Raw genomic sequence first — 14,528 nt, forward strand, 5'->3', positions numbered from 1 at the left:
TGAGTGGATGGTGCCCTGTTAGTGAAGGGGTTAATACAGATCTAACCCCTCCAGTTCGAAGTCTCTCCCAAGCTGAATAAAATCGTCTGGGGATGTAATAGAATAAAAACACGTCATCGGGTTGAAGTGGTTCAGGAGCGCCTCTGAAAATTAGCGAGGATTTGACTCGTAATATATTTTTCCAATATATATATTTTTTCTACCACTTTTTCCCCCTTTATAACATTGACAAATGAAAAAAAAAAAAAGTCACGTTACAATAATAGAAACAGTAATTTTCAATAAACCAGAACCCAGCGACTTGGACAGATTCGAAAATATATAAATCAATAGGAAAAAAAAAATACTTTGACAATGGAAAAATAATAATACTTTGACAGTCGAAAATATTATAATACTTTGACAATGAAAAAAAAATACTTCGACAGTGGAAAAAGAAAAAAAAATAGTTTGACCGCATCGAAAAAAAATATCTGTAGTCGAGTTACTTTCATCAGTCAAACCCAGCCACTCAATAGCTCTGTAGTTCAAATGGTAAGCACCTCTTGTGTTAGTAAATCTGTTTATTTCTCCTCTAAGTTAGTAATCTCTTTTGTTTCTCTAAGTAATATCTTTTGTTTCTTCTCTTTAAGATATTTTTTAACAGAGTATTGCATATTTTTCCTTTTTTTTTTTAGTTTTTACCACAAGCTGTTAACCATATAATTACATAGTTACTTTATATCTTCTCTTCAACCCTCATGATTGTTTACCTTTTCACACGAAGTCATTTTTGCTTATTTCTCATTCCAGACGATTTTCCTCAGCTTAAGGGGGAGGATTTAAGCTGGAGGGGTAAGATACAGCCTTCATCAACCCCTCCACGGCTAATCCCATGCCCAGGGTGAATAAAATCGTCTGGTAGTGGCTGAAATAAGGTGAAATCAGACGCTATCGTTGTGAGAAAGGACGGTGTTACTCTCCCTCTTCCCGTGTAGTTACTGTCTATATATTAAACCCTAACCTTAGTCTGTAATTATTCCGAAGGTATAAGCTCATCATAGCCCAACGGTAGGGAGAGTCAGTCCTGCTTAAGAAATAAATAAGTGAATAAGCTAAATAAGTAAGTAAATACGCTAAATGAAAACCGCCTGTTGGAAGCCAGAAAAAAAAATGAATCACCATCCATTGTTTTTAATTTTCAGGATAAGCTGAATGAATTTTTTGGAGGATGCTGAAATGAAAATAGCCCAAGATCCCTCATTGCCTGTTTCTGAGAGGGAGAAATTGCTGTTTAAAGCGAATGAAATTGTCTAATGGTTCAATAAGAGCTATTTCTCACGTCTGCATGACCCGCCTTGACAGAGTCGTGTATCGCGTTTTATCTTGAGACTGATGGTAGAGAAAGTAATATGAAGAAAAACATAAGAAGAATACTTGTACATTCTTTATACAGTAGAAACGTTTGACTTTAATTGTTTGGTTTTATCAATAGACAAAAAGTTGAATTTCCTCATGATTTGCAACATCGGAACATGCTTAAGGAGATAACTGCAGTCTTAATTGCTACCGTTGCTAAAAGTACTGTCTCAAATATTGATAATCATTAGTATGGACCGACATCAACATACTTAAAGGAGGAACGTAAAACGGACTCAGTTGAACATACGTAGAGAAACACTTGCATTCTGTTGACACCGTTGCTAAAAGTATTCCTCTAAACATTAATAACAGGAGGAGGAAAGAGAAACATCTGCACACTCCGTTCTCCCAAATATTGAAAACTAACAGAAGTATAGATAGACTCTCAACATAGTGAAACATTTGCACACACTGTTGACGCCGTTGCTAAAAGTGTTCTCGTAAATATTGATAAACAGGAATATGGGCTGACTCTTCCTGCCACCGTGTTTAGCCGTAGTGAACCGCCGACTCGTAGCCTAATATCCCCTTCGCTCGACTGGCGCTAACCTTTCCGCCCGCCCGCCCGCTCGCTCGCCCGCCGCTCCGTTCGCTTCGCTTTAACTAGGGGTGTCTCGTAGTCAGGGAAGAATATACCGCGGAATTACCTGTTTGTGTAGGTGTAGGGCGCTCTGTACACGTAATCTAAAGCGTTAATTACGTTCTTCACTATTTTTTTTTATTACTTGAGGATGGGGTGAGGTAGAGGCCAGAAATTGCAAAGTTATTAAAAATGAATTATATTTTCTCCTTTACTCCCTTTATTTCAAGAACTTTTTACCTTTTTTTAACCAGTTACTCTTTTTTTCACCAGTTTGTCTGTGTGATTGAGTCAACATTTTCTTTTAAGTTTTATATACAAGTTACTCTGCGTAATTAAGAGTAATATATATATTTTTTTTAACATTCTCTTTTGCTATTTGTATCCTCAAGGACGTTCCAGTTATATTTATTGCTTGGTCATCTTTAATTTCCAGTTTTACTTATCATCTATATTTTACTTCCCCCTCCCGTCATCCTTGTAAAATAAGTTAAACAGTATATGTGCTACGGATATGGTGGAATTTATTTTTAAAAAGTAATATTAATGTAGCGTAAATTATTAGCACGATTTTATCAGTATGTAATTATCTTGTGACGTCATATATATATATATTTTTTACAAATGGGGGGAATTGGAAATGGAAGGGTTAGGTAAATTATTAATAAACCCCTTCACTACCAGAGATCCTAAAAGCTGAATAAAATCGTCTGGAGATGGCAAAAATAATAATTAAAAAATCAGGAATATACAAAAAAATCAAGAATAAACTAAAAATAAAAATAATGGGAGCGAAGAATAACGTGATGCGTAGTACAGTTCAATCACCGTTCAATTTGTATTCGCCTTACCTTCAGTTTGTATTCACGGTACCTTCGTTTTGTATTCGCGGTACTTTCATTTTGTATTCCCGGTACCTTCCCTGGCTACATCGGTACACGTAAAATATCGGTACACTCACAGCCTCAGTAATTCGGTACACAGCTTTGCAAATTCGGAGTTCCAGTTTTTCATAACAAAATCGTGTATTATGGTTATCCTGTCGATCGTATTATTATTATTTTTATTATTATTACCTTATTATTATTATTAGAAAAATGTAGGTAAGTCCCTCATTGATGTAATTTTTCGAACGTTTTGATGAGTAGGAATGATTACCGTACATACCACGTTGTTGTTGAAGGCTCAGTTGAACGTGAACCCTGTGGACTGCAGGCTGAAAATATCCCTCAGTCCAACATCCTTGTTTCGGGGGATGGGAGGGAATTGAGATGATAGTGTACCCGGTTATATCTGAGGCCACCGCGCGAAGGCTTCCCTATTCCATACATTAAAAGTGCGTTGAGAACCTAGGTAAAGAAAATGAACGCCTGTGTTTCTTTATATCCAGTGTCCAAATAAATAAACTTAATAAAATAAATAAAATATAACATGGGGACTTGCCTACATTTTCCTCTCTAATTTTTATCCCGTTCATTCCAGTGTCTTTTATTTTTTTCAGCTTTCAGGCGATTTTTGAGCTAAAGAGGTAAATCAAGGCTACATCTAACCCCTCCTGTTACAAGCCTCCCTTAAGCTGAATAAAATCGTCTGGAAGCAGGCAGAGTAAAGAGCAAAAAACGTCACTGGCTAACATACTGTAAAATTTTTTTAGCATGATCTTTCTCTTAAATAAAAAACAAATCATTACCTTTAACGAGAAATACTCCCTCCTTATGGCATTATTTTTAAAGATAAATGGGCCATCTTTAAAACCCCACACTTATGTTAAAAAGAAGTACGCCATCTTTAAAACCCACTTATTCTTAAAGGACTATGTAAAAATCACACTTGCTGTTTGTAAAGGGAAATACGCGATCTTCAAACTCACGTGTTTTTTTTTTAGAGAAACTACTACTTTGAATTCAGAGGCCTAATAATTCTACCCTTGTATGTACGTTGCGTGTCATGAATGTATTTTCCGTGTCATGTATGTATTTTCCGTGTCATGTGCGTATTTTGCGTGTACACCGGCACCCCTTTCAACGCATCCACGCTGTCCATATACATCGCCGCTTCCACGCCCTACAATAGTTGATTATCGTACCGGACCTTAGATTAACGTTAACCATTGCCTCATACCGGAGATAACAGTTGCCTTGATAAGATTTGGGTTTGATGTACCGCGAGGAAGTTTTTTATTATTATTATTATTATTATTATTATTATTATTATCTGGCCGTTTTTGCAGTCATAAAGTGCTCATATTGTTTTATTATTATTATTATTATTATTATTGTTATTATTACTATTATTATTATTGATGGTACTTGTAATTATAAAACGTCACCTACATGATTATATATATTTAGCAAGTGTCATCCTTTACGCATTTTGTTTATTTTCATTTACTCTTAAAACGAAAATGCCAAACAACAAGCAAGTTAGCAATGCAGTCTCTCCAAGGGCTTGTACACAAATAAGAGATGTATTATTCTGATTAATATTATATCACTGCACCTTTCCCCACACTGACCCGTAAATGTACACTCGCAGGCCAAAGTTAGTGACCACCTTCTTCATATTCGTACACCGTAAAAAAGTTCGTAGGTAGCGTCTCTTATGGAAGGAATATCATTTTTTTTCTCAACTCTAGGCATACTTAACCCGTTCCCAGCTGTCCTCCTACATACCACTTACCTTCCCGTCACACCACTTTGGCTCTAATATCCACCGGGAGTACCTGCTAGGGCCGTCTCATGCAGGACTTGGGGCATTGGTATTACCGGCGGTGGATTTGTGACGTTAGACGTGGGAAATTAGTCGAGTATGTTTTTGAGAAGTAGTTCATCAGACTCTCCCCTTCCCTTAGCCTGCCCTTCCCATATCCTTCCCCTCCCTTAGCCTTCCCTTCCCATTAGCCTTCCCTTCCCTTAGCCTTCCTTTTCCTCGCGTCTTGAAACCTCTGTACCCACTCACCCACCACCTCTCGCACGAACAATATCATAGCTTCGAATCGCCACCCAAATACCGACTCCCTAACTACGCCTTCCTTTTAACCAGTCGTGTAAGTGGGTGAGCACGAACTATACCCCGTGAGTGTACTTCTTAATTATCTATCCTTCTCCGCTCTCCTAAGTCTCTAGTTGGTATCGTTTGCTATACTCCCAGTGTTACTAATCTACACCAGAAACGGACAATCATTTCGTTAACCCCTTCAGTACGATGTGCCGTATCGCTAACTCCAGACGATTCTATTCACAGGAGGTAGAGGAATGAAAAATGAGTGAAGGACAAAATGCATAAATCCCCCCTTATTTCTACGACTGCCACTCCCCCAAGCTGAATAAAATCGTCTGGAGGTAGCAAGAATAAGTAAAATAAAATGGATATCACCGTATTGCAGGGATAACGAAAATATTCCCTTTCAAATCAGAAGTACACCCATCCACGACGCACGCTCCTCCACACCTACCCACACACCGTCACATTATCACCTGTCACCTCTAATTCAACTCCGGCCTGTAATTACGGGTGATTGAGTGTTATCTGGGTGTTATGGGTAGGTGTGGAAGGGTGTTGAGTAGTGGTTGAGTGTAATTCTAATTTGTAATGGATTGTGTATGTTAGGAAGCCATTGTTGCCTGTAGGGACGAACAAAATATGCCGCGATAGTGAACGGAGCCACACGTTTTCTGTGCGTTACGTTTTCTGTTTGCATCGATCAGTGGAAGGTGAGGAACTTCATATTTTTACTTCACCTCTTATGCACGAGAATAAAAATCGTTCGTACTAGCAAGAGTACCATACATACACATATAGTACACATACATACACAGTACACAAAGATATACATACGGTACACAATATTCATATATATACATACGTACATAAGTGCATAATAACAAACGCTATACACTGAGGAATTTCATAGTTTTAACCATCTTCCTCATGAATCTCCTGAATAAAAGATGTCACGAAACGTTTGTAAAATTTCGTGGACAGATAAACAGACGAGTGGTTCCGTTCGTGTGCCTAACAAACTTGAGCCTTATCCTAGGTGGCGTGGGAAGCATCGTTGCAATTGTCCCTTAGCGATTTATTCTGCATCCTACACCTTGATACTTATGTTATTTGTATCTGATGTATAAGTTCGCAGGAATAACATGGAGAATATTGGGACGTGCTGAGTAAATTGTTAAAGAAGGGTGAACGAAATCTCCAAAAGCCACTTAGCATGGTTAAACTCGGATCCTCTTTCTTGGAATCGGATCCCCATTTTTAGAATCGGATCCTCTCTTGTAGAATTGAGTCCCTTTTTGTAGAATTCGATCCCCTTTCTCCCGCCACCCTCGCCCTAAGCTCATGTCTCCTGGAGTGTTTTGTTTATTTGCTTCCATTACAGTAATTTACGGTATTTATTTCAGTTGCTCAAGATACAAAATGGAGCCAAAAGATGTTTTTCCCCTGGCGTTATTTTTCTTCTTTCCTGGATTTTTTTTTTTTTTTTTTTTTTTTTTTTTTTTTTTTTTTTTAGCTGCGTCTGAGTGGTTTGCGATTGCTAAGGTACATTAAAGACTTGTGCACAAATTATTGGTTATATTTTGTACCCTGATTATATATATATATATATATAAAGAAAAACATTCAACTTTTTACTGAATTGGGAGACGTGCTCATATTTATTATTATTATTATTATTATTATTATTATTACTGAGGTAATGTGTTAGTGGCCACCCCTTCTGGGATTAAGGCGTCTGTCTATAGGTTATGTTTATTATTATTATTATTATTATTATTATTGAGAAGGCACAGCATTTTCTGCCTCACTTGAACTCTTTTCAGGGAAGGCTGAAAAGTTGCATTTTTTCAAACATACCATACGAGTATAATTCTTCCATAAGAAATAATGGCGCTGTTAACTCAGACTTTTACTTGTGTTTTTTTGTGAATTTTTGTCTTTTACAATGAATAACTCTGATTAGTAGTTATACATAGTTGCAATAAACAAAAAAAATTTACTAAGACATCCCTTCTGTTCTGTCTGCCGGCTGTTTTCTAAGTAGTATTGGTGGCCTCGTAGCACGTTTAACTCAGCGATTTATTCTGCACCTTACACCTCAGTAGCCTTGTGTATCATTGATGGAAGGCGTGTTGATATAAAAACATGTAAGCAGCACAGAAGAGAACGTTCAGGTGTAACGTCCAGAATAAATCGCTTAGGAAGAGGTCATACGAATCCCCTTGAGCGACTTAGAAAGCTACCCGATGTGATAAAGATACTAAGAGTCCTTGTGTACTTTTGCCCGAAGTCCAAAGTCATCCTATCAAAGTCTGATGTGAACAAGTCCTTATTATTCAAAGTTCAAGTGTTCAAAATTGTATTCCAGCACAGAATGTAAAGTGATATGAATGTTATGTCTCTTTGGTGGTGGAAGAGCAGTTCTGTGTTTTAGCCTGAAATTAATGGTCACGTCACCTTAGTGCAAGTGAGCTTCGATGTAATCCTTGTGTTTTAATGTGAAGGCATTGAAAAGCCTAGCCCCCCTTTATATAAGGGGTAGTTTATTATTATTATTATTATTATTACTCTTGCCAGAATGTCTCAAGAGTCAAAAGAAAATAGACATAGTGCTCACTTAAGAACACGGATGAAAAGATACGAGGTTTGTTTACAAACTGATAAGATACTTCTAGCGGTAACTCAACTTTGGTTAAAAATATCTTGAATTTAACTAGAAATTATCCCACGATTTTTTGGCCGAAAGTCAATAATGATAATAAAGGATAAGAGAGAAAAGAAGAAGCCAGGTAAATGTTAGGTGATTTTGACCATAATTTCCCGCCAAAACGCACCTCCCGACTTGCTCCCTGTGACGCCTGCGCGGAGGTGACGACCACGGTGAGGTTAATGCGCGCGGTAAACTAGTGCCAAATGTTAGGTCATAAGGGGTGATCTGTTTCATTTATTACACATGTTGATATTGTTTTTACACTGGTTATAGAGTTGTTTGATAGTTGATGTGTTAATGGGTTTCCAATTGGCTGATGTTAATGGGTTTCTCATTGGCTTTTTTGTTTTAATTCTTGTAACTTTGAGGATGGCTTGTTTTTTGCTGTCTCCAAGCGATTTTTTTCAGCTTAAATTCTGGGTTGCCTAGGCATTTTAGCACCTCTTCCTTAGCTATTTATTTTGCATTTTACACCCGAACTTTCGCTTGTATGTCCCGTCGTTGTAAATTCGACAAAATTTACCAGCGGCTTATCCGCATACAAGAAGACATTGGTGAATGCAGATTAAGTTGCTAATAAGGAGCTGTTACGAAATCCCGATAGCCTCTTAGAAAACCGTCCCAGTGGAGATGTTTGGAACTGGAGGAGTTAGATAAAACCTTCATAAACCCCAGATAGGTTTTTTAAAAATCGTCTGGAGGTAGCAAGAATAAAATAAAGCTGAAGTCTTCGCCCTGAAGGAGTTACGAGGCTATTTATTTCAAGCACTGGACTGAAGTAACAAACTGGGGGATAATTAGATGGTATAAAGCTTGATTTACCCATTTCAACACTGTGACGTCAATTTTATCATTTTCGCAACCGTCGGGCGATTTTACTCAGCTCTGGGGGGGCTTTTCAAACTGGAGGGGTTAGATGATGTAGCCTACTGTATATCGAACCCCTGAGTTGCTGGAAATCTGGCCTGAAGCTGATTATAATCGTCTGGTGATAAGAATTAAGACAAAAAAAATGTCATTAGACTGTAGGGTGAAAGTTCTTTCATCGTGGGCCAGAAGAGAGATTCATACATTTTTTTTAATCGTTACTCAAAAAAATATATAGGGGTTGAAATATACTTTTTGATTATTTTTGGAAGCATTTTTTTTATTTTTTTAAATTTCTTTGCCTAGTCTGAAATGCGCATGTCGGAGAAAAAGAAATGATATTACTTGTGTGTGTTTTTGGAATTGCATTTTTGAATGGTCTGTAACGCCACCCCAAAAATGTTACGTTTTGTTTACAGTTTTAAAATAGAAACATTAATCCTTTCAACACCATGGCATCATTTTTTAGTTTATCTTGCTGCCATTAGGCGATTTTAATCAGATCAGGACTTTAAAATGGAGGGGGGGGGGATTGGATAGTCTTCAGCCTTCATTAACTCCTCCTTTAGCCTTCCAATCTAAGCTGAATAAAATCGTCTGGTAGTAACAAGAACAGAATAACAAATGGCGTGGTGAGGCTGAAGGGATGAACGTTTTGACCATACGTTAACCCCAACATCTTATCTCCTGTCTCGACCCAACTATGTCTCGAAGCTTCAGTATCGCGTCACACAAGTCTCGAAACCTTGACCCGAGATTCACCAAGAAGCTTACCATAAAGTACCCAACATCTTATCTCTGTCTCGAGCCAACTATCTCTGTCTCGAAGCTTCAGTATCGCGTCACACGTCTCGAAACCTTAAACCGAGATTCACGTAGAAGCTTACCATCCGATCCCCACGAGAAACCTTCCTGTATGTTGTCCTTCCCGCGGTTTCATCTTAAGCTGCGACGTGGAAGTGATGGTAAGATTTTTATGTGAATTTGGGTCCAGATTTTTCTTTTTCTTTTTTTTTTTCTTTTCTTTGTTTATGCCCTTAAATGATTCCACTTTTTGAAAACCGTAGTTCTGTTGGTACTGGTGTGTTTGTATTCTTGAGATTTCTGTTTTTCTTGATAATTTCTTTTTTCTTTATATATATTTTTACATTGACAGTTCTTGACTATATCTGTGTATGAAGTTTTTTTTATATGGTGAGCTTTTTTTTCCTTGTGCTCATTTAGTTATCAAAGACACTTAGACTTCTCTCTCTCTCTCTCTCTCTCTCTCTCTCTCTCTCTCTCTCTTTCTCTCTCTCTCTCTCTCTCTCTCTCTCTCTCTCTCTCTCTCTCTAGCTCACCCATTTACGCCACAAAACTCAAAATTCACCTTTTTTTACAAATTTTCGTTTCAGTTCTACGGTTGAACTTGAAACTGATCTCACGGAAAAGAACGTAGGAACCTTAGAGAGAAAAAGAATATTATTTGTCTATACTGTACATAAGAGTTAAAATCCAAATTTATTGTCAAAATTATTGTATATAAATTGATGAGTTTATAAAAATACAAAATTTGAGTTTGTTTTATTTTTTCCATTAGTAGATTTATTGTTGACTAAGTAGCCTAGCCCAGGCCCCCTACTCTTCTGGTGAGGCAGTAAAAGTTTGGGTGGTTGCAGTGGTAGTAGTAGAAGTATTAGTAGTAGTAGTAGTGGCGGCAGCAGCACCGTTGTAGTGTAAGAGATGCAGTAATAGATGTAGTAACAGCACCGTAGTAGTGTACTGTAGAAGAGGTAGTTGTGGTGGTAGCTGTAGTCGTAGCACCGCAGTAGTGTACAAGAGGTAGTAGTAGCAGCAGCAGAAGCAGTGTATTTTATTTTTTACAAATGATTGATGTGATGTTCGTAGTCTTTCCCACTTATATTCATTCAGTTTCCTTGTTTCTGAATCATACCTCACCCCATCTGGCGGTAGGAATAAGGTTCGTGGGATGGTGGTGGTGGTGGTGATGATGATGATGATGATGATGATAGTTCTTCCAATATCTTAAATCTTGTTCTTATCTCACACCATGTTTCCGTCAGAAGGGTGATGATGATGATTATGATGATGATTGTGATGGTGATGATAGTATCTTCATTTTTACATCTTCACACCCATCATCTTCAGGCAAGCTTAGGGATTGGGATGATGATGGTAAATGAAGATGATAATGATGCTAAATAAAGATGATAATGATGGTAAATAAAGATAATGATGGTAAATGAAGATGGTAATGACGGGTAGATAAAGATGATGGTAAATGAAGATGATGATGATAAATAATGATGAATGAAGATGATAATGGTAGATAAAGATGATAATGATGGGTAAGTAAAGATGATAATGGCAAATAATAATGAAAAATGATGGTGGTGATAAATATTGTAAATAATGATGATGGGGGTGGTGGTAAATGACGATAAGGATAAGCACCTCCTAAGCTAACATAAATCCATAAAAAAGACCGCTCTCTCAAGGGGTTAAGTTCACAGCAACGCGACGCCAAAACTAATTTCGAAGTTTGTTACGTTATGATAACTTTGAATGGTCCCTTTGCTTAGATTACGTCACACCTCTTTGCTGGTGGTTTATTTTGGCGAGTGTATCTTAATATCCTCTTCTATAAGCTGTAGAGTTACGACTTCATGTGGTGGCACTGATATATGCAAGGGACACGACTGCCTGGTTATACAAATGTCCTTCAACCACTTCCCTATCCCCCGAAAGGATGCTGGACAGGGAGAATAACTTCTACTACTACTACCACTTCTACTACTACTACTACCACTACTGCTACTGCTTCTACTACTACTACTACTACTACCACAACTGCTACTACTGTCCTCTTGTGTTATTGATGAAAACTGTCGATATGAGCTATAAAGAAATAATAAATAAATCGCTTAGGAAGAGATGCTACGGTCTCCTGTGCTAATAAGAATACGACACACACACACTCATTAGCCTTCACCCACCAAAGTACACATGAATATTTGTTTCTGCCGCAGATGCACATACATACACACTAACGGTCATGACTGAGTTCACCTTGCATACATACACACGCCCGCCTGCAGCCTACATACAAACACTTAAGTGTAAAACATCTCTTCCCTTCATACTTACACACAAACATACACACACACATACACCTACATATATCTCCAAACGCACACCGCCAGTACTGAATTAATTGACTTCTCAAAAATTCTATAGTGGTAAAGATAATAATAAGATGTGAGACATTATTAAAGCGAAGTTTGAAATTTTAAGTATTACGCGCATCTGGCAACCTCTCCCAGCCTTAGCTCTGCCGGACGTACGATCAACTTTGGAGATTTCGTGACGGCTCTTCCTAAGCGATTTAATCTACTTATTGCATCATACTATCATCTTATATGTTAATGAGGCAAACTATGTCGAGACTATAGAGATATAAAGAACATGAGGGAGAATATCAGCATGTAACAAGTAGAATAAATCGCCAAAGAAGATATACTACGAAGTCTCCCACACCGACGTCCTTATCCGTCCGATTAAAGTGATTCAAACTCGTATCAGATAATCGTCAAGCCGTAACTAATCCGCCGTTTAAGATAAGAGTCAGATTAATACAATAAAAAGCCGATGTGATACGCCGAAACCGCTAATCACTCGTCACAGATGATGGTGATGATGATGATGATGATTATTATTATTTATTATTATTATTATTATTATTATTATTATTATTGTTGTTGTTGTTGCTGCTGCTGTTGTTTATGCCCAATTCTCTTTTAAACGCGAACCCAGTGGACTGCAGGCTGAAGTTACCCCTCTCCCGCAGTCACCATCTTCCTTTCGGGGGATAGGGAGGGAGTTGAGGGACGTTTGAATAACAGGGTAGGGAAGTAGCACGGTTATATCAGTGCCACCACGTGAAGGCGCCCTCTCCAACAGCGTCCTAGGGGTGAGGTGGTTGCATTTTACGTGCTACCTTAACCCTTTCGGCCCGACGACGCCATTGGTTTGTATTCTGGGTACCCTCAGACGTGTGTGTGTGTGTGTGTGTGAGAGAGAGAGAGAGAGAGAGAGAGTATGATTGATGTAGAGAAGACAATAAGGAGAGAGAGAGAGAGAGAGAGAGAGAGAGATGATTGATGTTGAGAAGACAAAATGAGAAAAGAAGGAGAGAGAGAGAGAGAGGAGGGGGGGAAAGGAGAGAAAATATGGTTGACGTAGAGAGAAGAATAAATAATGAGAGAGAGAGAGAGAGAGGAGAAAAAAAGAGAAATAGCCTTGACTGGTAGAATGGTCTGGGGTACAGGCAGGTGCTGGAGATGGTGGTAGTTGTGGTGGTTGTGGTAATTGTGGTGGTGGTGGTAGTTGTGGTAGTGCTGGTAGTTGTAGTTGCGGTGGTAGTTGTGGTAGTGCTGGTGGTGTTAGTTGTAGTAATGATAGTGGTAGTTGGAATTATACTACTACAACAACAACTACTACTACTACTACCACCACCACTACTACTTCTACTATTACTACTACTGCTACCACTACTACTACAAATCTACATCAGACAATTTCATTCAGCGATTTTTTCACGTATAGTAATGAAGGAAGAAACAAAGGCTTATTAACCCCTCCAGTCTGAAAGTCTCCCCTAAGCTGAATAAAATCGTCTGGAGGTTGGGAAAGGGTTTTGAGAGAGAGAGAGAGAGAGAGAGAGAGAGAGAGAGAGAGAAAGAGGGAATATGATAGGGAAGAAAAACAAAAAATGAGAAATATATGAAACAATGATGAATTTCTGAGAGAGAGAGAGAGAGAGAGAGAGGGAGGGGGATAAGAAAAAGAGGGAAACTGATAGAAAAAAAAAAAAAAGAAGTATAGGAAACAATGATGAATTTTTGAGAGAGAGAGAGAGAGAGAGAAGGAAGGAAGAAATGAAACGCGTGAATGGGAGATAAAATGAAAATATGAACGAAAGGAAAGGCGGCATGAAGAATATTGGAAGGATATGACGAAGAGAGAGAGAGAGAGAGTGCAGGTGTCAGCATGTTACCACCACCTGCCTTCTCCGCACCTGCCTGCCTCCTTGCCACCCCACCTGCCTCTCTCTCTCTCTCTCTCTCTCTCTCTCTCTCTCTCTCTCTCTCTCTCTCTCTCTCTCTCTCTCTCTCTCTCTCTCTCATTTTTTCCCAATTTCCCATTTCGATTAAGCGAATAGGGCCCATACATAGAAAACGTACACACACACACACACACACACACACACACACACACACACACACACACACACACACACACACACACACACACACACACAGTCACAAAAAATAATAATCCGTCCTTTATTCTTTTTGGGGATTGCCTAACACCTTTTCCTGAGCGATTTATTTTACCCAGTACGCCTCATCATCCTAATCCAGATCACTGAGGCAAACTAAGTCAGGATTAAGAAGCAATAAAGGAAGATAATATTAAGGCTATGCAGACTAAATCGCTAAGGAAGAGGTGTTAGGGAGCAAATACGATAAATTGCATCATTATTATATTTTTTTATGATGTAATGATGACAAAATTGATAACTGCTTATTGGTCAAAATTAAGATAGATAAATGGGTGAATAGATAGATAGATAGATAGACTGTGATTGGTTGATAAGAGATAGGTAGATAGATAGATAGATAAAGAGATATGCAGATCAATAGGTAGACATAGACGTCCATAGATAGATAGATAGATAGATAAATAGATATATTGGAGATAAATACTTGGAGATACAGACACACACTTGAAAGATATGTTTGTACAGATAGATAGATAGACAGGAAGATAGACAGAGAGATAGAATGTGCAGGCAGCTTCTCAATCTACGGAGCTTACACACACCACAGCTGTCACTACCACAACCATCTCAACTACCACTACAACCACAATTACTAACCACAACTATCACTACAGCCACAACTA

Source organism: Coenobita brevimanus, chromosome 49, assembly GCF_032717465.1.
Source record: "Coenobita brevimanus isolate Jiangsu-jjx chromosome 49, ASM3271746v2, whole genome shotgun sequence".
Lineage (NCBI taxonomy): Eukaryota > Metazoa > Arthropoda > Malacostraca > Decapoda > Coenobitidae > Coenobita > Coenobita brevimanus.